We start from the raw sequence: 17,131 nt of genomic DNA on the forward strand, positions 1-17,131 counted from the left end.
AAACATACACTCATGGCCCTCGCCAGTTGACTCAGCAGTAGAGCGTTTAGCTGCTATGTGGAAGTCCTGGGTCTTTTTCCTGGTCAGGGCACACAGGAAAGGCAACCATCTTCTTCTCCACCCCTCCCCTTCCCCCTTTTCTCTCTCTCTCTCTCTCTCTCTCTCTCTCTCTCTCTCTCTCCTCCTCCCCCTCCTCCCATAGCCATGGCTTGATTGATTTGAGTGCGTGCACCCTGGGCGCTGAAGATGGTTCCTTGGAGCCTCTGCCTCAAGCACTAAAAATAATTCTTTTGCAAGAATGGCCCCAGATAAGCAAAGCATCGGCCTCAGATGGGGGTTGCTGGGTGGATCCCAGTCAGGGCACACGCAGGTCTCTTTGTCTCTCCTACTTTCATTAAAAACAAAACAAACAAAAAAAAAACTAAAACCTATTTCCCTGGTGAAGAACAGTTTACCCAAATGCCAGCCTAGACCAGGATTACAACTTTTTTAAAATTAATTTATTTATTTTAGATTTATTTATTTTAGAGAGAGGGGACAGAGAGAGGAGAGAGAGAGAGAGAGAGAGAGAGAGAGAGAAGGGGGGAGGAGCAGAAAGCATCAACTCCCATATGTGCCTTGATGAGGGAAGCCCGGGGTTTCGAACTGGCAATCTCAGTGTTCCAGGTTCATGCTTTACTCACTGCATCACCGCAGGTCAGGCAGGATTACAACTTTTAAAACTCCTGACTAGACGGAAGCTGGGTAGCCTGCAGCAGAAATCCATATTAGGCTTGGAACTACAATTTGTAGATTGCAGAACATCATTGACCCTAACATGGTTAAGTACTCCTCATGAGAAAGGGTCATGGCCAAATACATTTGGGAACATTTTGTTAAACTATATGAATCAGGGTTTCTTTACTGCAGGCTGTCTCAGAACCTTTAATCAACTAATGTGCATTATGAGTCTCCAGAGAAACCATAGAACGCAGTTTCCCAAATTATTTTTGTATAGAATCATTGTGGGGTTTTTTTTTGTTTCTTTTTTTTAAAGAAAGCCTATGAAAATCTCCAGGAGTATTAGGAGTTCTTTAAGGCTTAAAAACACTGGCTTATATACTTTTTCTCCAGTTCAGGTATTTTACGCTGCTATATTTTTAAGAACAGGATGGCAAAGAGCCAAAGGTTCAACAAAATGCTCTTTTGGGGGCCAAGGGGCCTCATGGAACATCCTGGGGTTGATTTTTTTTTTTTTGACAGAGACAGAGAGAAAGTCAGAGAGAGGGATAGATAGGGACAGACAGACAGGAACAGAGAGAGATGAGAAGCATCAATTTTTCATTGTGGCACTTTAGTTGTTCATTGATTGATTTCTCATATGTGCCTTGACCGGGGGGCTACAGCAGACCGAATAACCCCTTGCTCTAGCCTTCCTCAAACCAGATGAGGCCGCGCTCCAGCTGGAGTCCTCGGAGTCTTGAACCTGTGTCCTCCGCATCCCAGTCTGTTGTTCTATCCACTGCCCCAGCACCTGGTCAGGCATGATTTTGTTGCAAATGAGTTGATTATGGCTTGTCAATGGTTTTGAAGAGAAGAGCCCAAGCCCTAGAGATTGCAGTGCAACACAGAAGAAGATGCACCATAAAAACTGGACGAAGTTTTCTTAAAGGCTTTTAATCACTGTAAAAAAATAGAGGACTGGATGAAGAAGATGGGGCACATATACACCATGGTATATTATTCAGCTAGGAGAAATGGTGACATCGGATCTCTTATAGAGGAATGGTGGAGTCTTGGTAGCATTGTGCGGGGTGAAATAAGCGAACCAGAAGAAAACAGGAACTGCAGGATTCCATACATTGGTGGGACATAAAAGCAAGACTAAGAGGCATGGACAGGAGTGTGGTGGCTATGGGGGTGGGGGGAGGGAAGGAGGGAGAGGGGAAGGGGGAGGGGTACAGAGAGAACTGGATGGAGGGTGGCGGAGGACGATCTCTCTTCGGGTGATGGGTATGCAACAGAACTAAATGACAAGATAACCTGGAAATGTTTTCTTTGAATGTATGTACCCTGATTTATTGATGTCACCCCATTAAAATAAAAATTTATTTATAAAAAAAAAAATTCCACCAAAACACTACTAGAACTTATAAGTGAATTCAGTAAAGTGTCAGGATACAGCGGTAGAGCGTCGGCCTAGCGTGCGGAGGACCCGGGTTCGATTCCCGGCCAGGGCACACAGGAGAAGCACCCATTTGCTTCTCCACCCCTCCGCCGCGCTTTCCTCTCTGTCTCTCTCTTCCCCTCCCGCAGCCAAGGCTCCATTGGAGCAGAGATGGCCCGGGCGCTGGGGATGGCTCTGTGGCCTCTGCCTCAGGCGCTAGAGTGGCTCTGGTCGCAATATGGCGATGCCCAGGATGGGCAGAGCATCGCCCCCTGGGGGGCAGAGCACTGCCCCTGGTGGGCGTGCCGGGTGGATCCCGGTCGGGCGCATGCGGGAGTCTGTCTGTCTCTCCCTGTTTCCAGCTTCAGAAAAATAAAAAAAATAAAAAAAAAAAAAAGAAAAAAAGTGTCAGGATACAAAATAAAAAAAAAAAAACAAAAAAAAAACTGGACGAAAGTGTGATCTTTGAGGAACACATTTGCGCAATTTAGAGATAATGAAAAAATTTTTTTGTAGATGAAAACACTTTTTTTTTAAGTGAGAGGAGGGGAGATAGTGAGACAGACTCCTACATGCTCCAGGATCTACCTGGCAAGCCCTGTTTGGGGCCGATGCTCGAATCAACTGAGCTACCTCAGCGCTCAGGGCCAACGCTTGAACCAATCAAGCCACTGGCTGTGAGAGAGAAGAAGAGAGAGAAGGGGGAGAGGGAGGCAAAGAGAAGCATATGGTCACTTCTCATATGTGCCCTGACCAGGGATCGAACCTGGGAAACCTGGGACGTCCACACACCAGGCCAACGTGTTATCCACTGAGCCAACCACCAGGGCTGAAAACAAAATTCTTAACTGCAGAACAGAAGTCGGATCAGACGGAAACACTGCTCCAGAGAACGAGCCAATGGTGATTTGTGTTTTATGGGAGCTGAGGAGTTTGAGCTGCTTGTTAACGAGAGCAAGCGCCATTACATACATTACTGGCATCCTCAGTAGCTGCAGATCTATTTTGAAATATCTTTGTGCTACATTTGTTCAAAGAATTGTCGTTCTGTTAAAAGAATTCACCTGCACATTACATTTTCTCTGGAATATACTACTGATAGTTTAAAGAAATATTTCTGTGTATCTGATTGTCTGAATTTGGAAGCTATGTATTTTCTTTGAGTTCCATTTCGTCAGAAGATGAGTTGTTGACAAATACAGCTGTCACAATGATTGTAGGACTGAATTACCCTGTTGATTTCCTAATTCGTTGCCTGAATTGTAATGACTCCAAATAAGAGCAGCCTCTCTAAAATATTTTGTCATCTTACACTGTTGGAAAGATAAATGGTCTTAAATAGAATTATTGAAATTCTTTGCTAGAATTGAAGTTTTAACATCGAGGTCTGTATCTGATAGAAGGGAGGTGGCAGAGACTGCTCTTTTTTGGGGTAGGATTTTCTGATCCAAGCAGGGGAGTTCTATAGGATCAAGTCTGAAGTAAAAAAGAGAAGATAAAGGAGATGGATTTCTAAGTCAAAAAGAGACCTGGAATGTATATTAAAAGAGTACATGGTTCAAGTCTAGATCTTCATGAAGCCTTGAGTATGTAAGACAGCTATATGGGTGTCTATTTCCATAGTTGTGAAATGAAAGGAACAAACATCAGTAATCTGTAAAGTATAGCTTATTTCATTAAAGAGTTGGTATAGAAGGAGAGAAAAAAGGGTACTAACAACCACCTATAGAATTCTTTCCATATGTGGGGAAAAGGCGTACTATTAAGACCCATAATTCTGTATTCTTTAGTTCAGTGGTCCCCAATCTTTTTTGGGCCACGGACTGGTTTAATGTCAGAAAATATTTTCATAGACCGGCATTCAGGGTGAGACAGATAAATGTATCATGTGACAGAGATAAGCATCAAGAATGAGTCTTAGACAGATGTAACAGAGGGAATCTGGTCATTTTTTAAAAATAAAACATCATTCAGACTTTTTTTTTTTTTTTCATTTTTCTGAAGCTGGAAACAGGGAGAGACAATCAGACAGACTCCCGCATGCGCCCCACCTGGATCCACCCGACACGCCCACCAGGGGCGACGCTCTGCCCACCAGGGGGCGATGCTCTGCCCATCCTGGGCGTCGCCATGTTGCGACCAGAGCCACTCTAGCGCCTGGGGCAGAGGCCACAGAGCCATCCCCAGCGCCCAGGCCATCTTTGCTCCAATGGAGCCTTGGCTGCGGGAGGGGAAGAGAGAGACAGAGAGGGAAAGCGTGGCGGAGGGGTGGAGAAGCAAATGGGCACCTCTCCTGTGTGCCCTGGCCGGGAATCGAACCCGGGTCCTCCGCACGCTAGGCCAACGCTCTACCACTGAGCCAACCGGCCAGGGCAACATCATTCAGACTTAAATATAAATAAAACAGAAATAATTTAAGTTGTTTATTCTTTCTCTGCGGACCGGTACCAAATGGCCCACGGACCAGTACCGGTCCGCGGCCCGGGGGTTGGGGACCACTGTTTTAGTCACTATTTCTCATGTAGATTAGCAATGGCTAATGCTTTGGGGGAGATAGCATTTCCAAACCTGACTCAATTTTCTGCCTGGAATTTTGTATGTTGTTATATACCTAGAATTTTTTCTTCTACTTCTTATTTGAAAAAGGCTTTCACTTACTATGCCTATAAGGGATGATATTAAGGCTTGATGCCAGGGAAGTTTCAGGAAAAAGAGTGAGAAATTTATTTAAAAGGACTACTTTTTTGATAATGGCAGTGTTTTGACAGTTTTTGACAGGCAATTTAAAATAATGCAACCTCCTGGATTTCAGCCAACCTCTGAAATGGGCTGTAATTTAGAATGATGGCAGCTCCTATGACCTCTACATTGGAGAGTCACTGGAATTAAAAAAAAAAAATTCTGCAAACAGTTTAGGTTGATATTGAAAATCTGGCTTAAATGTCCTGACATGTAGCCATTTTATTTAATGAAAGAACTTTAAGAACTTTCTTGTCTTATCCATAACTCGTGAGTGTGTGTGTGCGTGTGTGTGCGTGTGTGTGTGTGTGTGTGTGGTAAAATTCTTCTCCTTGGATTCCACTGCCAACCAGATTGTAAACATTCCAAAGAGCTGGTTGTGGGTATGTCTCCCCTTCTCTCCCTTGGGTGAAATAGATGAAATTAGACCCATTCGGCCTTGGCAACTACATCATATTGTCATTCTGTGCGCATTATGGCTTCAGACTTCCCCCCGTCATGCAAATATGTTGTCTCGGGTTCAGGTTTGGTTCTCAGGGCTCCTTTGGAAAACAGAGTCTAGTACTCCCTTAATTCTGCGAGTTAAATGCTTTTTAAAGAGTTGGGTAAGCTCGAAATGAGCTGGGTGTGCAGTAGGACGATTTTGAACTGAACTGCAATTCTCCAAACATACCAATATATTCCAAAATTGCCAGTTGCAGGTCATAAAATATTTACATTCCCGAGTAAATAATGTATGTTTAGTAAGAAACGATGAAATATTTACCATTTTTCTAAAGATGCTGGACAGGGTTTTTCCTCTGCCACAGCCGGTTTTCTTGAAGCAAGTCCAGCGGGCGACCTGGAGAGCTCTGAGGACAACATGGAAGCATCCAGGGAGGAAGAGAGGTTCTGAGGCAGTAAGTGGAAATGTCTCCACAAGGAAAAGAATCAACAGCTGATCCCAGATATCGAAATACATATTTCCTCTAGTTAAAGGTCTAGGGAGGCATTAGCAAACAATTTTTGGTATTTGCACCACGAAATCGAGGAGTTGCTAGGCCCAGGTCACGTGACACAATCATTTGCAGAGCTGTTCTGTGGGAGCCTTGGAGGATGGTCTGACTGTCCAGGCTCCAGAACAAAGATGTTTCTCAAACCTCCCACCCCCTCGCTGACCCTGAGGAACTCAATCACTGTGTTGCTAAATCCTCATGGGCACCTGTTTGGGGAAAGGCCTGTAGAAGCTTTTAATAGAAGTGTTCAACAGAACCACCTGAGGATCTTACCAAGAGATTTTCAGGCCTGCACCCACTCTAAGAAATTCTAATGCGAGTACTGTACTGTAGGGCTTTGGAATCTTTATTTTTGAAAAGCTTCCCAGGTAATTCCGATGATCATCTGGGTTTGGGAACTATGATAAACTGAATAATGGACCCCAAAGGTATCTAGATCCTGATCCCTGGGACCTGCGAATATTATCTTATATGGCTAAAGGGCCGTTACAGATGTAACTAAATTCAAAGTCTTGAGATGGGGAGATTTGCTTGGATTATCTGGGTATGCTTCAGTTTCAGAGTTCGGCCCTCAAGGCCCCTTTGAAAAATGTAATCACTGGTGTCCTGATCAGAGGGAAATGGAGGGAGATAGATTATAGATGAAGAGAGCAAAGTGATGACAGATGCGAGATGTTAGGCTGCTCCTGACTTTGAAGGTGGAGGCAGGGGCCCGAAGTCCGTGGATGTAGCTGGGCACTGGACATGGGTGTAGCTGGGCACTGGACATGGATGTAGCTGGGCACTGGACATGGGGAAAGGCGGGAAAGAGATGCTCTCCCAGGGCCTCCAGCAGGAACCAGCCCTACTGACATCTGAGTTTAGCCCACTGAGAAAGATTTTGGACTTTGCACCCTTACAATGGCGAAATAATAATTGTGTGTTGATTCATAAGCTACTGTTAGTGGCTATTTGGTACAGTGGCAATAGGAGAAAATATACATTTTATCATTGCTCTAAAGCATCTCAATTTTTGTGTGTGTGACAGAGACAGAGAGAGACAGAGAGAGGGACAGATAGGGATAGACCACCCACTTTTGCAGTGCTGGTCAACCTAGTCCCTACTGCCCACTAATAGGTATTTCAGCTTTCATTGTGGGCGGTAGCAGAGCAACCAAATGACACCGCCATGAAAGCTGGAATGCCCACTAGTGGGCGGTAAGGACTAGGCTGACCAGCATTGCAAAAGTGGGCAGTTTTTTTTTAATTTTTTTATTTTTTACAGAGACAGAGAGAGTCAGAGAGAGGGATAGACAGGGACAGACAGACAGGAACAGAGAGAGATGAGAAGCATCAATCATCAGTTTTTCGTTGCAACACCTTAGTTGTTCATTGATTGCTTTCTCATATGTGCCTTGACCGCGGGCCTTCAGCAGACCGACTAACCCCTTGCTCAAGCCAGCAACCTTGGGTCCAAGCTGGTGAGCTTTTGCTCAAACCAGATGAGCCTGTGCTCAAGCTGACAACCTTGGGGTCTCGAACCTGGGTCCTTGGCATCCCAGTTCGATGCTCTATCTATCCGCTGTGCCACCACCTGGTCAGGCAAGTGGGCGGTTTTTATAAAAAGTTTGACTATCCCTGGAAAGCATCTCAATTTTAATAGTCCTTTGTTGCTAAACACATTCTTCATGCCAGAGCTTTTGGGTCCTAGGATTTAATTCACTCACTCCCAACTATGGAAGGACACAACAGCAGCCTTGCTTCTAGTAAATACCATTGCATACCCCCTCCTCCCACCTTTGCTGGGCACCTTCCTCAAAGTCACACTTCTTGTGAATGCCATCGATGCCCAAAACAGAAAAGGCAGCAGTGTGGGACCATGGCCAATAACTGCATCCCTGAAGCTTGAACATCAAGCCACAAGAATCCATCATATCCCGCCTGTGTGCTCAGCATTCTGCCAGCCACCGTGGGGAATTCAGGGAACCGGGAGAGGTCACTCCCCAGTCTCTCCTGCTGGATATAGAAACAGCAGAGTGATTACAATCACTTAGGTTGCATTTTTCAAGATTCTCAAAGCTGAGGCTCCTCCGGGCACAAGAGACATTGTCTCACCTGGGGAATAGGAGAATTGCATCATTGCGGTTTAGAGAAAAAAGAGGCTGTCAAAGCATGGGCTTCCCAGTTCTCTGAGTAGAAGACGTGGAAGTCAAGCCATTTCCATAGTTCTAGTCTCCTGGTAAGCCAAGGGACGTGCTAATGAACTATCTGTACAACATTTGAAGTGTATTTTCCAAGGCGGGTGAGTGTATGTTGGAAAGGGGGATCTCTATATTTTATCAATACTTGTTCCTATCAGAACGCCTCCCAGTGAAAGAGAAAATAAGATGGCAGCTGCAGAAAGCTTGGATAGCATCTTGTTTCTATGACAACAGTATCTGCTCTGCTCCCAAGCTCCATCTGGTATTTTCAGGCTTAACAGCCAGGTAGCATCTAAAAGCCTAATGTAAAAAAAAAAAAAAAAAGGCATCGATGGAGATTCTTCAGATCAGGCACAAATGAACACAGCATCCCCACACCCTTGCTAAGGAAAAGAGTGAATCACTTCACCAGCAATGGGGCGTTAGGAAGACAGTCCACTTAGTGTAGAGAACGCGCTGTGTTTTATGGGCCAAACCAGCACAACATGCACATAAGATGACAGGAGCTGTGGGGGCTGATGGGGGTGGGGGTGGGGGCTTTTTCCTAACGGCAATCTAACGAGGCTCCCATGGGGTGATTCCCTCCTTCCTTAACTGCTCTCTTTCCTGGTCCTGCTTTGTGGAGCGGTGTGCGCTTTAGGTAATGTGGATGCAGCGGCTCTTACCTGACCTTCCCTTCAGATTTTATCCTTGCTGATTACCAGCAGCTCTGCAGAATTTATGACAAGCTGCATTTCAGCCCTCCTCCGTGGGCACTGGCTCACAGAAAAGCATGCTTTCAAAACAGCACAATACAGCACCGTCGGCTGTCACCTTCCCCTACCTCCTTTTAGAACACAATCTAGTGATAGCACTTCCTCTTTTCATCCCTGATAACGCCAACATCGAGAATATAACATCTACAAAGGTATGATTTATCTAAAATACGATGCAGTGTGACCTTATAGCTAGGTTGTCATGCAATATTTGGGACAACACTTACGGTATACTAAACAATTATTCATTGTTTATCTGACATTTAGCTTTAAACTGGGCAGCCTGTGTTTTTAGTTGCTAAATCTGGCAACCCTATTTATACACAGAAATACAGGCCTTTTCAATTCGATTGATCACTTAGACTTCGATACAGTATCGTGAAAGGTCAGTACTTTGAATTGAGTATCGGTTTTCAGCATTTTCTGGTTATTAAGGAAAATTTACCTGTTCATTGTTTATATTTAAAAATGGTTGTTTACATCAAATCTTTGCATACATTCATTTTTCCTTTCATTCACCACTGTTCTAGGAGCCGGTAATCAACGGGTACACAAGACCACGAGGCGTCCCTCACGGAGCCAACAATCTGTTGTGGCTCCTGGATTTTATTTCAGGACGTTTGCCTACAAGCACTTTCATAGACACAGACCCATCAGACATGGTCCTGCCCTCTAAGAGCAAACACACTGTTCCAGATTAGTTGTCCTTTACCCATTGTAAAATGTCCCCAAACCTCATTCAATCAGTCCCAAATAGTTTCACGGGTGTTCCACTCAGAGAGGAAATCCAAATTGTCATTTTTCACTTCCTTTGTCCCTGACAACTGACCCTGAAAGAGTGGCACATTAGCTGGTTCCACCCCGCCACAGTTTCTGAAATTGCCTGGTGCCCTCGCTGAATTCATCCACGTGAGGCTCTTTACTCTGCCCTCTTCCCTCCTCAGCCCTCGAGACTTGGACATGAGTGGTATGTACATTCTTTCTCTCTCTTTCTCTCTCTTTCTTTCCTTACTGTCCCAATTCTTTTGTCCTTTTGACTATTTCATCTTTTTGATACCAATAACTTCTAAACCAGAGGAGAAAATTAAAGGTCTACAGAAAGTTCTTGAGAAATGGATCTATTTTAAATTTTTTCTATATGACTCAGATTTTTTTCCCCCTCACATCGCACCTTTTTGACTATGACATGCTCGGTTTTATTTTATGAGAATTCTAGGTACCTTACACACACACACACTCATACACACACACACACACACACACACACACACGGGTATGATATTGAAAATATAGTACCACTGTGGCAGACAGAGTAATGGCCCCCCAAATCTCTGCATCCTAACCCCTGATACCTGGACTATGTCATCTTAAATGGCAAAGGGGACTTTGAAGATGTGATTTAAATTAAGGATCTTGATAATGGTGATACCATCTTGATTTATCGAGGTGGGCCCAATATAATTACAAGGATCCTTAAAAGAGAGCGACAAGGATATCAGAGGGGAGAGATTGGAGGATGCTGCATAGCTGGCTTGAAGATGGAGAAAGGACCAGAGCCAAGGGAGGCAGGTAACTTGTACAAGCTGCAAAAGACGGGAAATGAATGATCTCCTAACAGGTGTCCCCAAACTATGGCCCGCGGGCCGCATGCGGCCCCCTGAGGCCATTTATCCAGCCCCCGCTGCACTTCCGAAGGGGCACCTCTTTCATTGAGAGGAGCACTGTATGTGGCGGTCCTCCAACGGTTTGAGGGACAGTGAACTGGCCCCCTGTGTAAAAAGTTTGGGGACCTCTGTCATCTCCAGAAGGACAGCTAAGTCTTTGTTTTTAGACCAGACTCCTTTTGGACTGCTGACCTCTAGAACTGTAAGGTAACAAATTTATATTGTTTTTAGCCACCAAATTTGTGGTGATTTGCTCCAGTGGCAATAAGACAATACACCTATAGGCCCAGGAAGTGAGAAATCAGCTTGGACCCTGAGCAGGTATTAACCCTTAGTTGTCAGATTGGGGAAGATCTGCGTAGTCAGGAGTTGAAACAGCCCCGTGGTTGGCCCTGGGGGGCTGGAGTCAAGGTTACTTACCACTCACTGTGGGAATAGTTCAGTGTTTTTACAGTGGGTGTACCAGTGAGGTTCTGCTGTGTGCACACTTGTGTGCAACTAAATCTAAAGGCTGTTGAGTGGATTCTGGCATGGATCTTGAATTTTTCTTCCTGAAGGCCCCAATATTAACTTATAACCACAATGGCCAATGCAATCAGTTTAGTAGATTTCTAGCTCTTTTATTATGTGTCCTATCTACATTAGGCTTCTCCAGATTGTGAACTGGGGTGACTCCTTTTCCCTTAAGGGCTTTTATTACTGATTTTGTAGTTGTTTGTTTATTTCAATTTACTAACTGAACTTTTCATCAGTAAGTACTGAGTATTATTTTTTCCCATATTTTATTTTCCCCTTTATTTTACTCTGCCTCGCTTATCCTCATTTGAAAATAAGTAAAATATGAAGAAAAGCGAGTCAGCGACTTGTTCAAGGTCCCACAGCTAATTATCAACCGAATGGAGCCTTAGACCTGGGTCAGCACCCTCCATCTCGATTCAGGGATGTGAAGTCACTTCTCCACCAAGAAAACAGTGCCCGTGGCCATCGTATTATCCTTAAAATGCAATCATTCCCCTACAGAACTGTCTTATGGCCTTCTGCTGCATTTTGAATAAAATCTGAACTCCTTCCATTGCTTTCAAGGCCCTGCATGATTGGCCCTGAACATTTCATCAACCCCATCTGTGCAACAATCCCACTGGCTTCCTCTCTGTTCTTCAGACGTCAGATCTGCCCAGCCTGAGGGACTTAGTGGAAGCATAAATGTGTTGTCCACATTGCCTGTGGCATGTCTCTGCCCCACACTGCTAGATTTTACACCAACACTTACCCACGTGTACTGAATCAATGAGTGTGTTTGTTTCCTGTTCCCCTGAAGGCCTCATGAATACAGAGGGCCTTCGTCTTATTTTTGTGGCAGAACCCGGTACACAGTAGTTCTTCATTGCCCACTTAGTGAACGATGTTCATGGGCATTCCTCAGGACCTCATCTTAAAGGCATATCACCATTGGCGAGGCCCAGAATTCCTAGTTCATCCTGTAAACCACCAAGACAGGCAGCCAATCAGAGGCTGGGACTGAATAACGGAAAGACAAGTTGGCTGGTCCCTTACTTCAAACAGCATCGCGGGAGCTTAGAGGGAGTAGAGACTAGCTTTCTGATCTCTGCGGTGATCAGCTTACACTGGGAAGCAGGAGATTTGAATCCCTTTATTCACTTCTAGATGAGAGTATTATGTCTCATTTACAGTTACAGCCTTCTGGACTGAAATATCATATTCTATGAAAAATAGCATCTGTAAGTAAGATAAAAGACATCACAGAAGAAAACGAAAGCATTTAAAATACAACAATCACCGAAATAAAATCATCTTTAGGACATTCTTCTGACAAGTTCTCTTCGGTTTTATTAATTTCTGGCCTACGAATATCACCATGAGTCTTTTTTATGAGTGTTTGGATCCTGTGTACATGATCCTTGCATTCGCTCACTGGAGGCTAAGACACAATGAAGTGCAGGAGTTCGGCTGCTCCTGCCTCTCTGGGTTCACACCTTGAGAAAGGCAAAGGCAAAGCTAGATTATCAAAGGGCTGAGGAAACCCTGCATGGACACATTTATTATAAGTAGAATGATGAGGTATAATAGGCACAGAATGACAAGACTGCCAAATTTCAAATGATGATATATACATGACTTCAGTAATTCTAATATTTTTGTGATATTTACTTCTTTGTTTTCAGATGTTGAAATTCCTTTTACTCTCTTTATTTACTCCTTTAAATTTCATTCCAAAATTGCTTACGATTGCCTATGGAATAATCAGCTTATTCTCTGTTTGAAATAGTTCTTGGTGAGCTCTTTTATTTAAATGCTAATTGTTTTCTTTAACCATCTTACAGATTTTCCATATTCTATTATCAACACACCTGCAATGTCAAATAAAAGATAAAGTTTATGAGCCATGTAAACTATGATAAAACATTTTGAATTGTCTATGGCATTGTAAAGGGAAAATGATGGCACTGTCTGACTTTCATAATATAATACTGTTGTCCTAAGGCCACTAAAGTCATTTTAAACATTGAAAGCATCAAGTAGTTTTATCTTGATAAATGAGCAATTTTTAAAATTGTGGTAAGAATAAATAGGATTTATGGTTCACTCTGCCTATACACGTATTTGTACATATGCTCATACAATTTTTTTTCAAACTTTCCAGAGTCACTGTGACTCAGAGATAGTAATAGAAATATTGATATTTATTCCAGATTTCCAAATAGCCACTATGAGTAATTCACTCAGACTAATACAAATCTTCATAGAAATTTAGAGAATTAATATATTAATATATAATATTAATTGATATTAATATTAATATATCTATATATTACCATGTTTTCCACTCCATAAGATGCACTTCCCCCCCCCAAAAAAAAGTGGAAGGGAAAATGCCCGTGTGTCTTATGGAGCAAAAAATATGGTATCTTATTAAATTTTTTTTTTTTTTCATTTTTCTGAAGCTGGAAACAGGGAGAGGCAGTCAGACAGACTCCCACATGTGCCCGACCGGGATGATGCTCTGCCCATCCTGGGCGTCGCCATGTTGCGACCAGAGCCACTCTAGCGCCTGAGGCAGAGACCACAGAGCCATCCCCAGCCCCCGGGCCATCCTTGCTCCAACGGAGCCTCGGCTGCGGGAGGGGAAGAGAGAGACAGAGAGGAAAGCACGGCGGAGGGGTGGAGAAGCAAATGGGCGCTTCTCCTGTGTGCCCTGGCCGGGAATCGAACCCCGGTCCTCCGCACGCTAGGCCGACGCTCTACCGCTGAGCCAACCGGCCAGGGCCTTATTAAATATTTTAACACACAATTTAGTTCAAAATACTTTTTTTCTTATTTTCCTCCTTAAAACCCTAGGTGTGTTTTATGGTCAGGTGCGTCTTATAGAGCAAAATATACAGTAATACTTGGGTTTAAATTTAGACTTCTTCAACAACTGAAGACTCATTTATCTACTAAGTAACCATGTACTTATTAGTTAGGCAAGAATACTATAATGACTAAAATAAGTAACTGGTAAGAAAAAAAACACCTTAAATTTCTCTTTTAATTCTTTCTGTCCTTCTAAACCATTTAAATTTATTGTCATGGAAACTACAACTTGACACAACCTGATTTCAAGCCCCTTATTTTCTTCATTTTTGTAATCCCAAATTCTAACGGATTATAATACAAGGTGGAGAACAGTGGTTTTTAAGTTTTGTTTTCTTTTTGTTTCCTGGGAGGACAGACTAATCTTCTAGGCAGAGCAGCTGGGCAGTCTTCCTCAGCCTCAAGCAGGGCTCTGGGCTCCGACAGTGTGGAAATCCAAGTACACCAGCAGCGCTACATCTCTTCTTCCAAAGATTTTGAGTTTTAATGACTCCTAATGTGTTAATAAAATTTCTTTGTGCGATATATCTCACAACTAAAAAAGTTTGGTTTCCTTAATCCATAATTAAGAATTGACAGTTTACTTAAATTTCTATTGTAGAAGCATAAAAGTGAAAATAAAATTGATACTTTAGGCAGTTATATCAATACTTGCATATAAATGACTTTACATATGTGAATCATATATATGTGAATCTAGATATGTATATGTATATAGGTAAGCATGTTTTCTCTTTACACATCACTCTGTTTCTGTCTGTCTCTGTCTCTCTGTCTCTGTCTCTCTCCCTAACTTTATGTATGTATGTATGTATGTATGTATCTATCTATCTATCTATCTACCTATTATCTAGCCATCTAACCTCCTTAATGGAGAAGAACTCCTTCAGGTGAATTGCCCCAGGCCAGCTCTGTATCCTAGCTGTTATATTCATTCTTCAAAATCTTACTAGAGAATTCAATATAGTAAAATTATAAAAGACATTTTTTTGTGACAGAGATCAAGAAAGGGACAGACAGACAGGAAGGGAGAGAAATGAGAAGCATCAATTCCTCACTGTAGCACCTTAGTTGTTCATTGATTGCTTTTTCATATGTGCCTTGACTGGGGGTGGGGGGGGTTACAGCAGACCGAGTGATCCCTTGCTCAAGCCAGCCACCTTGGTCTGGTGAACCTTGCTCAAACCAGATGAGCCTGCCCTCAAGCTGGTTACCTCAGGGTTTCTTTTTTTTTTTAATAATTTTATTTTTTCTGAAGTTGGAAACAGAGAGGCAGTCAGACAGACTCCCACATGCACCCGACCGGGATCCACCCGGTATGCCCACCAGGGGGCGATGCTCTGCCCATCTGGAGCATTGCTCTGTTGCAACCAGAGCCATTCTAACGCCTGAGGCAGAGGCCCATAGAGCCATCCTCAGCGCCCAGGCCAACTTTGCTCCAATGGAGCCTTGGCTGTGGGAGGGGAAGAGAGAGACAGAGAAGAAGGAGAAGGGGAGGGGTGGAGAAGCAGATGGGCGCCTCTCCTGTGTGCCTTGGCTGGGAATCAAACCCAGGACTCCTGCACACTAGGCCGATGCTCTACCACTGAGCCAACCAGCCAGGGCCAACCTCAGGGTTTCAAACCTGAGTCCTCTGCATTCCAGTCTGACACTCTATCCATTGCGCCACCGCCTAGTCAGGCAAGAGAAGTTGTTTTAACTGAAGTCATTGAAAGACGATAAACAAAAAAGATCATTCAGGAGGAATTAGGAGGGAATTCTAGACCTAGCTTGGCATTAATTGCCTGCGTAATGTTGAGGAAGGCCATCAACCTCCACAGCCTCAGTGTTAACGTCTGTAAAATAAAAATATTGTCAAGATGTTTTGTCTAAAGTCCATTAAATGATTAAAAATAATTTGATTATAATAGAAACAAATCAGTCATTAATTGTTTTTAAATTCATAACTATTTCCTATAAGTTAACTTTTTAGGTTAACTTATGGGTTTGGTACATGGGTTGAATTATGTCTTCAAAAAGATATATGGAAGTCCTAACCCCCTAAGAGCTCATAATTTGACCTTATTTGGAAACAGGGTTGTTGCAGATGTAGTTAGTTAAGATAAGGTCGTATCTTTCTCCCTTTGCTATGTTCACATAGCACAAAGGTGAGACTCTTACACACATCCTGCCTAGGAGTTACTTGGGCATGCCGTGTTCCCTTTTGATTGACAGGTAATGACCTCCAGGAGGGTGAGGCCTGTACCTGTCAATTTTGTATTCCCCACAGTACCTAACAAAGATTTTACACTTAGTAGACACTCAATAAATGGTTGTTAAACTTGATTGAACCCACATTTTTTTTTTCTTTTTGGCATGTGCCGTAAGAAAAACATACGATAAATGAATTACTTTTCTTCTTTTCATTGCAATATATGTGCCCTGGGCTAGTGGGTATTTGCAAGCCTGGTTCAGAATTTAGGGAAGTCATCAATCTACAAAAGAAGAGGCAATGCATTTTAAATCACAAGAGCTATATAGCCTTATATAAGGCCTTCTAGCAAAGCAATTTTGGATGGCTCAATTACCCAGGTGCTAGTGTTATTATGAACAAAAGTTTGAGGTTGAGAGACAATGAGTGATCTTAACTTTTGTACTCCATAGGTATGCAATTCAATGAAACACATACAGATGGAAAGTTTAGATCTGAGAATTATATGTGGGTATCATAATGCAAATAATTGGCTTTCTTTCTAAAGAACATCTGTTGAAACATCTGAAAGCAGTTGTTTATACTGCTGCCAAAATGCTGAAAAATATAATAATTCTCCAATGAGGTTAGAAATATCCAGGGGAAGAAAAATACTTTTTATGTACTTCTGTCTTTATTAAATCCTGTTGTTGTTTCTCTAATACGGCTCATAGGAAATGCCCAATAATATTTGTTGAATGAATGTTGAGTGAATAGCAGAGACTCATTAAACAGTTGTTGAATGAATCATTCCTTTAAATTTTTTTTTAGATTTATAAGATATATTTTCGCAAAATAGTATGTCCTAGTTTTACCATGTCATATATCATTTTTATCTGGCATAAATTAAAGTAATGCAACACTTGGTCTGATGTGTATCTATAAGGAAAAATATCTTAACTCTATAGAAAAATGTATGAATAAAACTAGACATAGAATAGCAACATTTTAATATCTTAATGGGTTACTTTTACTCATTATTATGAGACACTTAAAATTTTGAATTGTGAGCTTGCATAATCATGTTTATTTTAATAAATAAAAATAAAA

Source organism: Saccopteryx bilineata, chromosome 7, assembly GCF_036850765.1.
Source record: "Saccopteryx bilineata isolate mSacBil1 chromosome 7, mSacBil1_pri_phased_curated, whole genome shotgun sequence".
Classification (NCBI taxonomy): Eukaryota; Metazoa; Chordata; class Mammalia; order Chiroptera; family Emballonuridae; genus Saccopteryx; species Saccopteryx bilineata.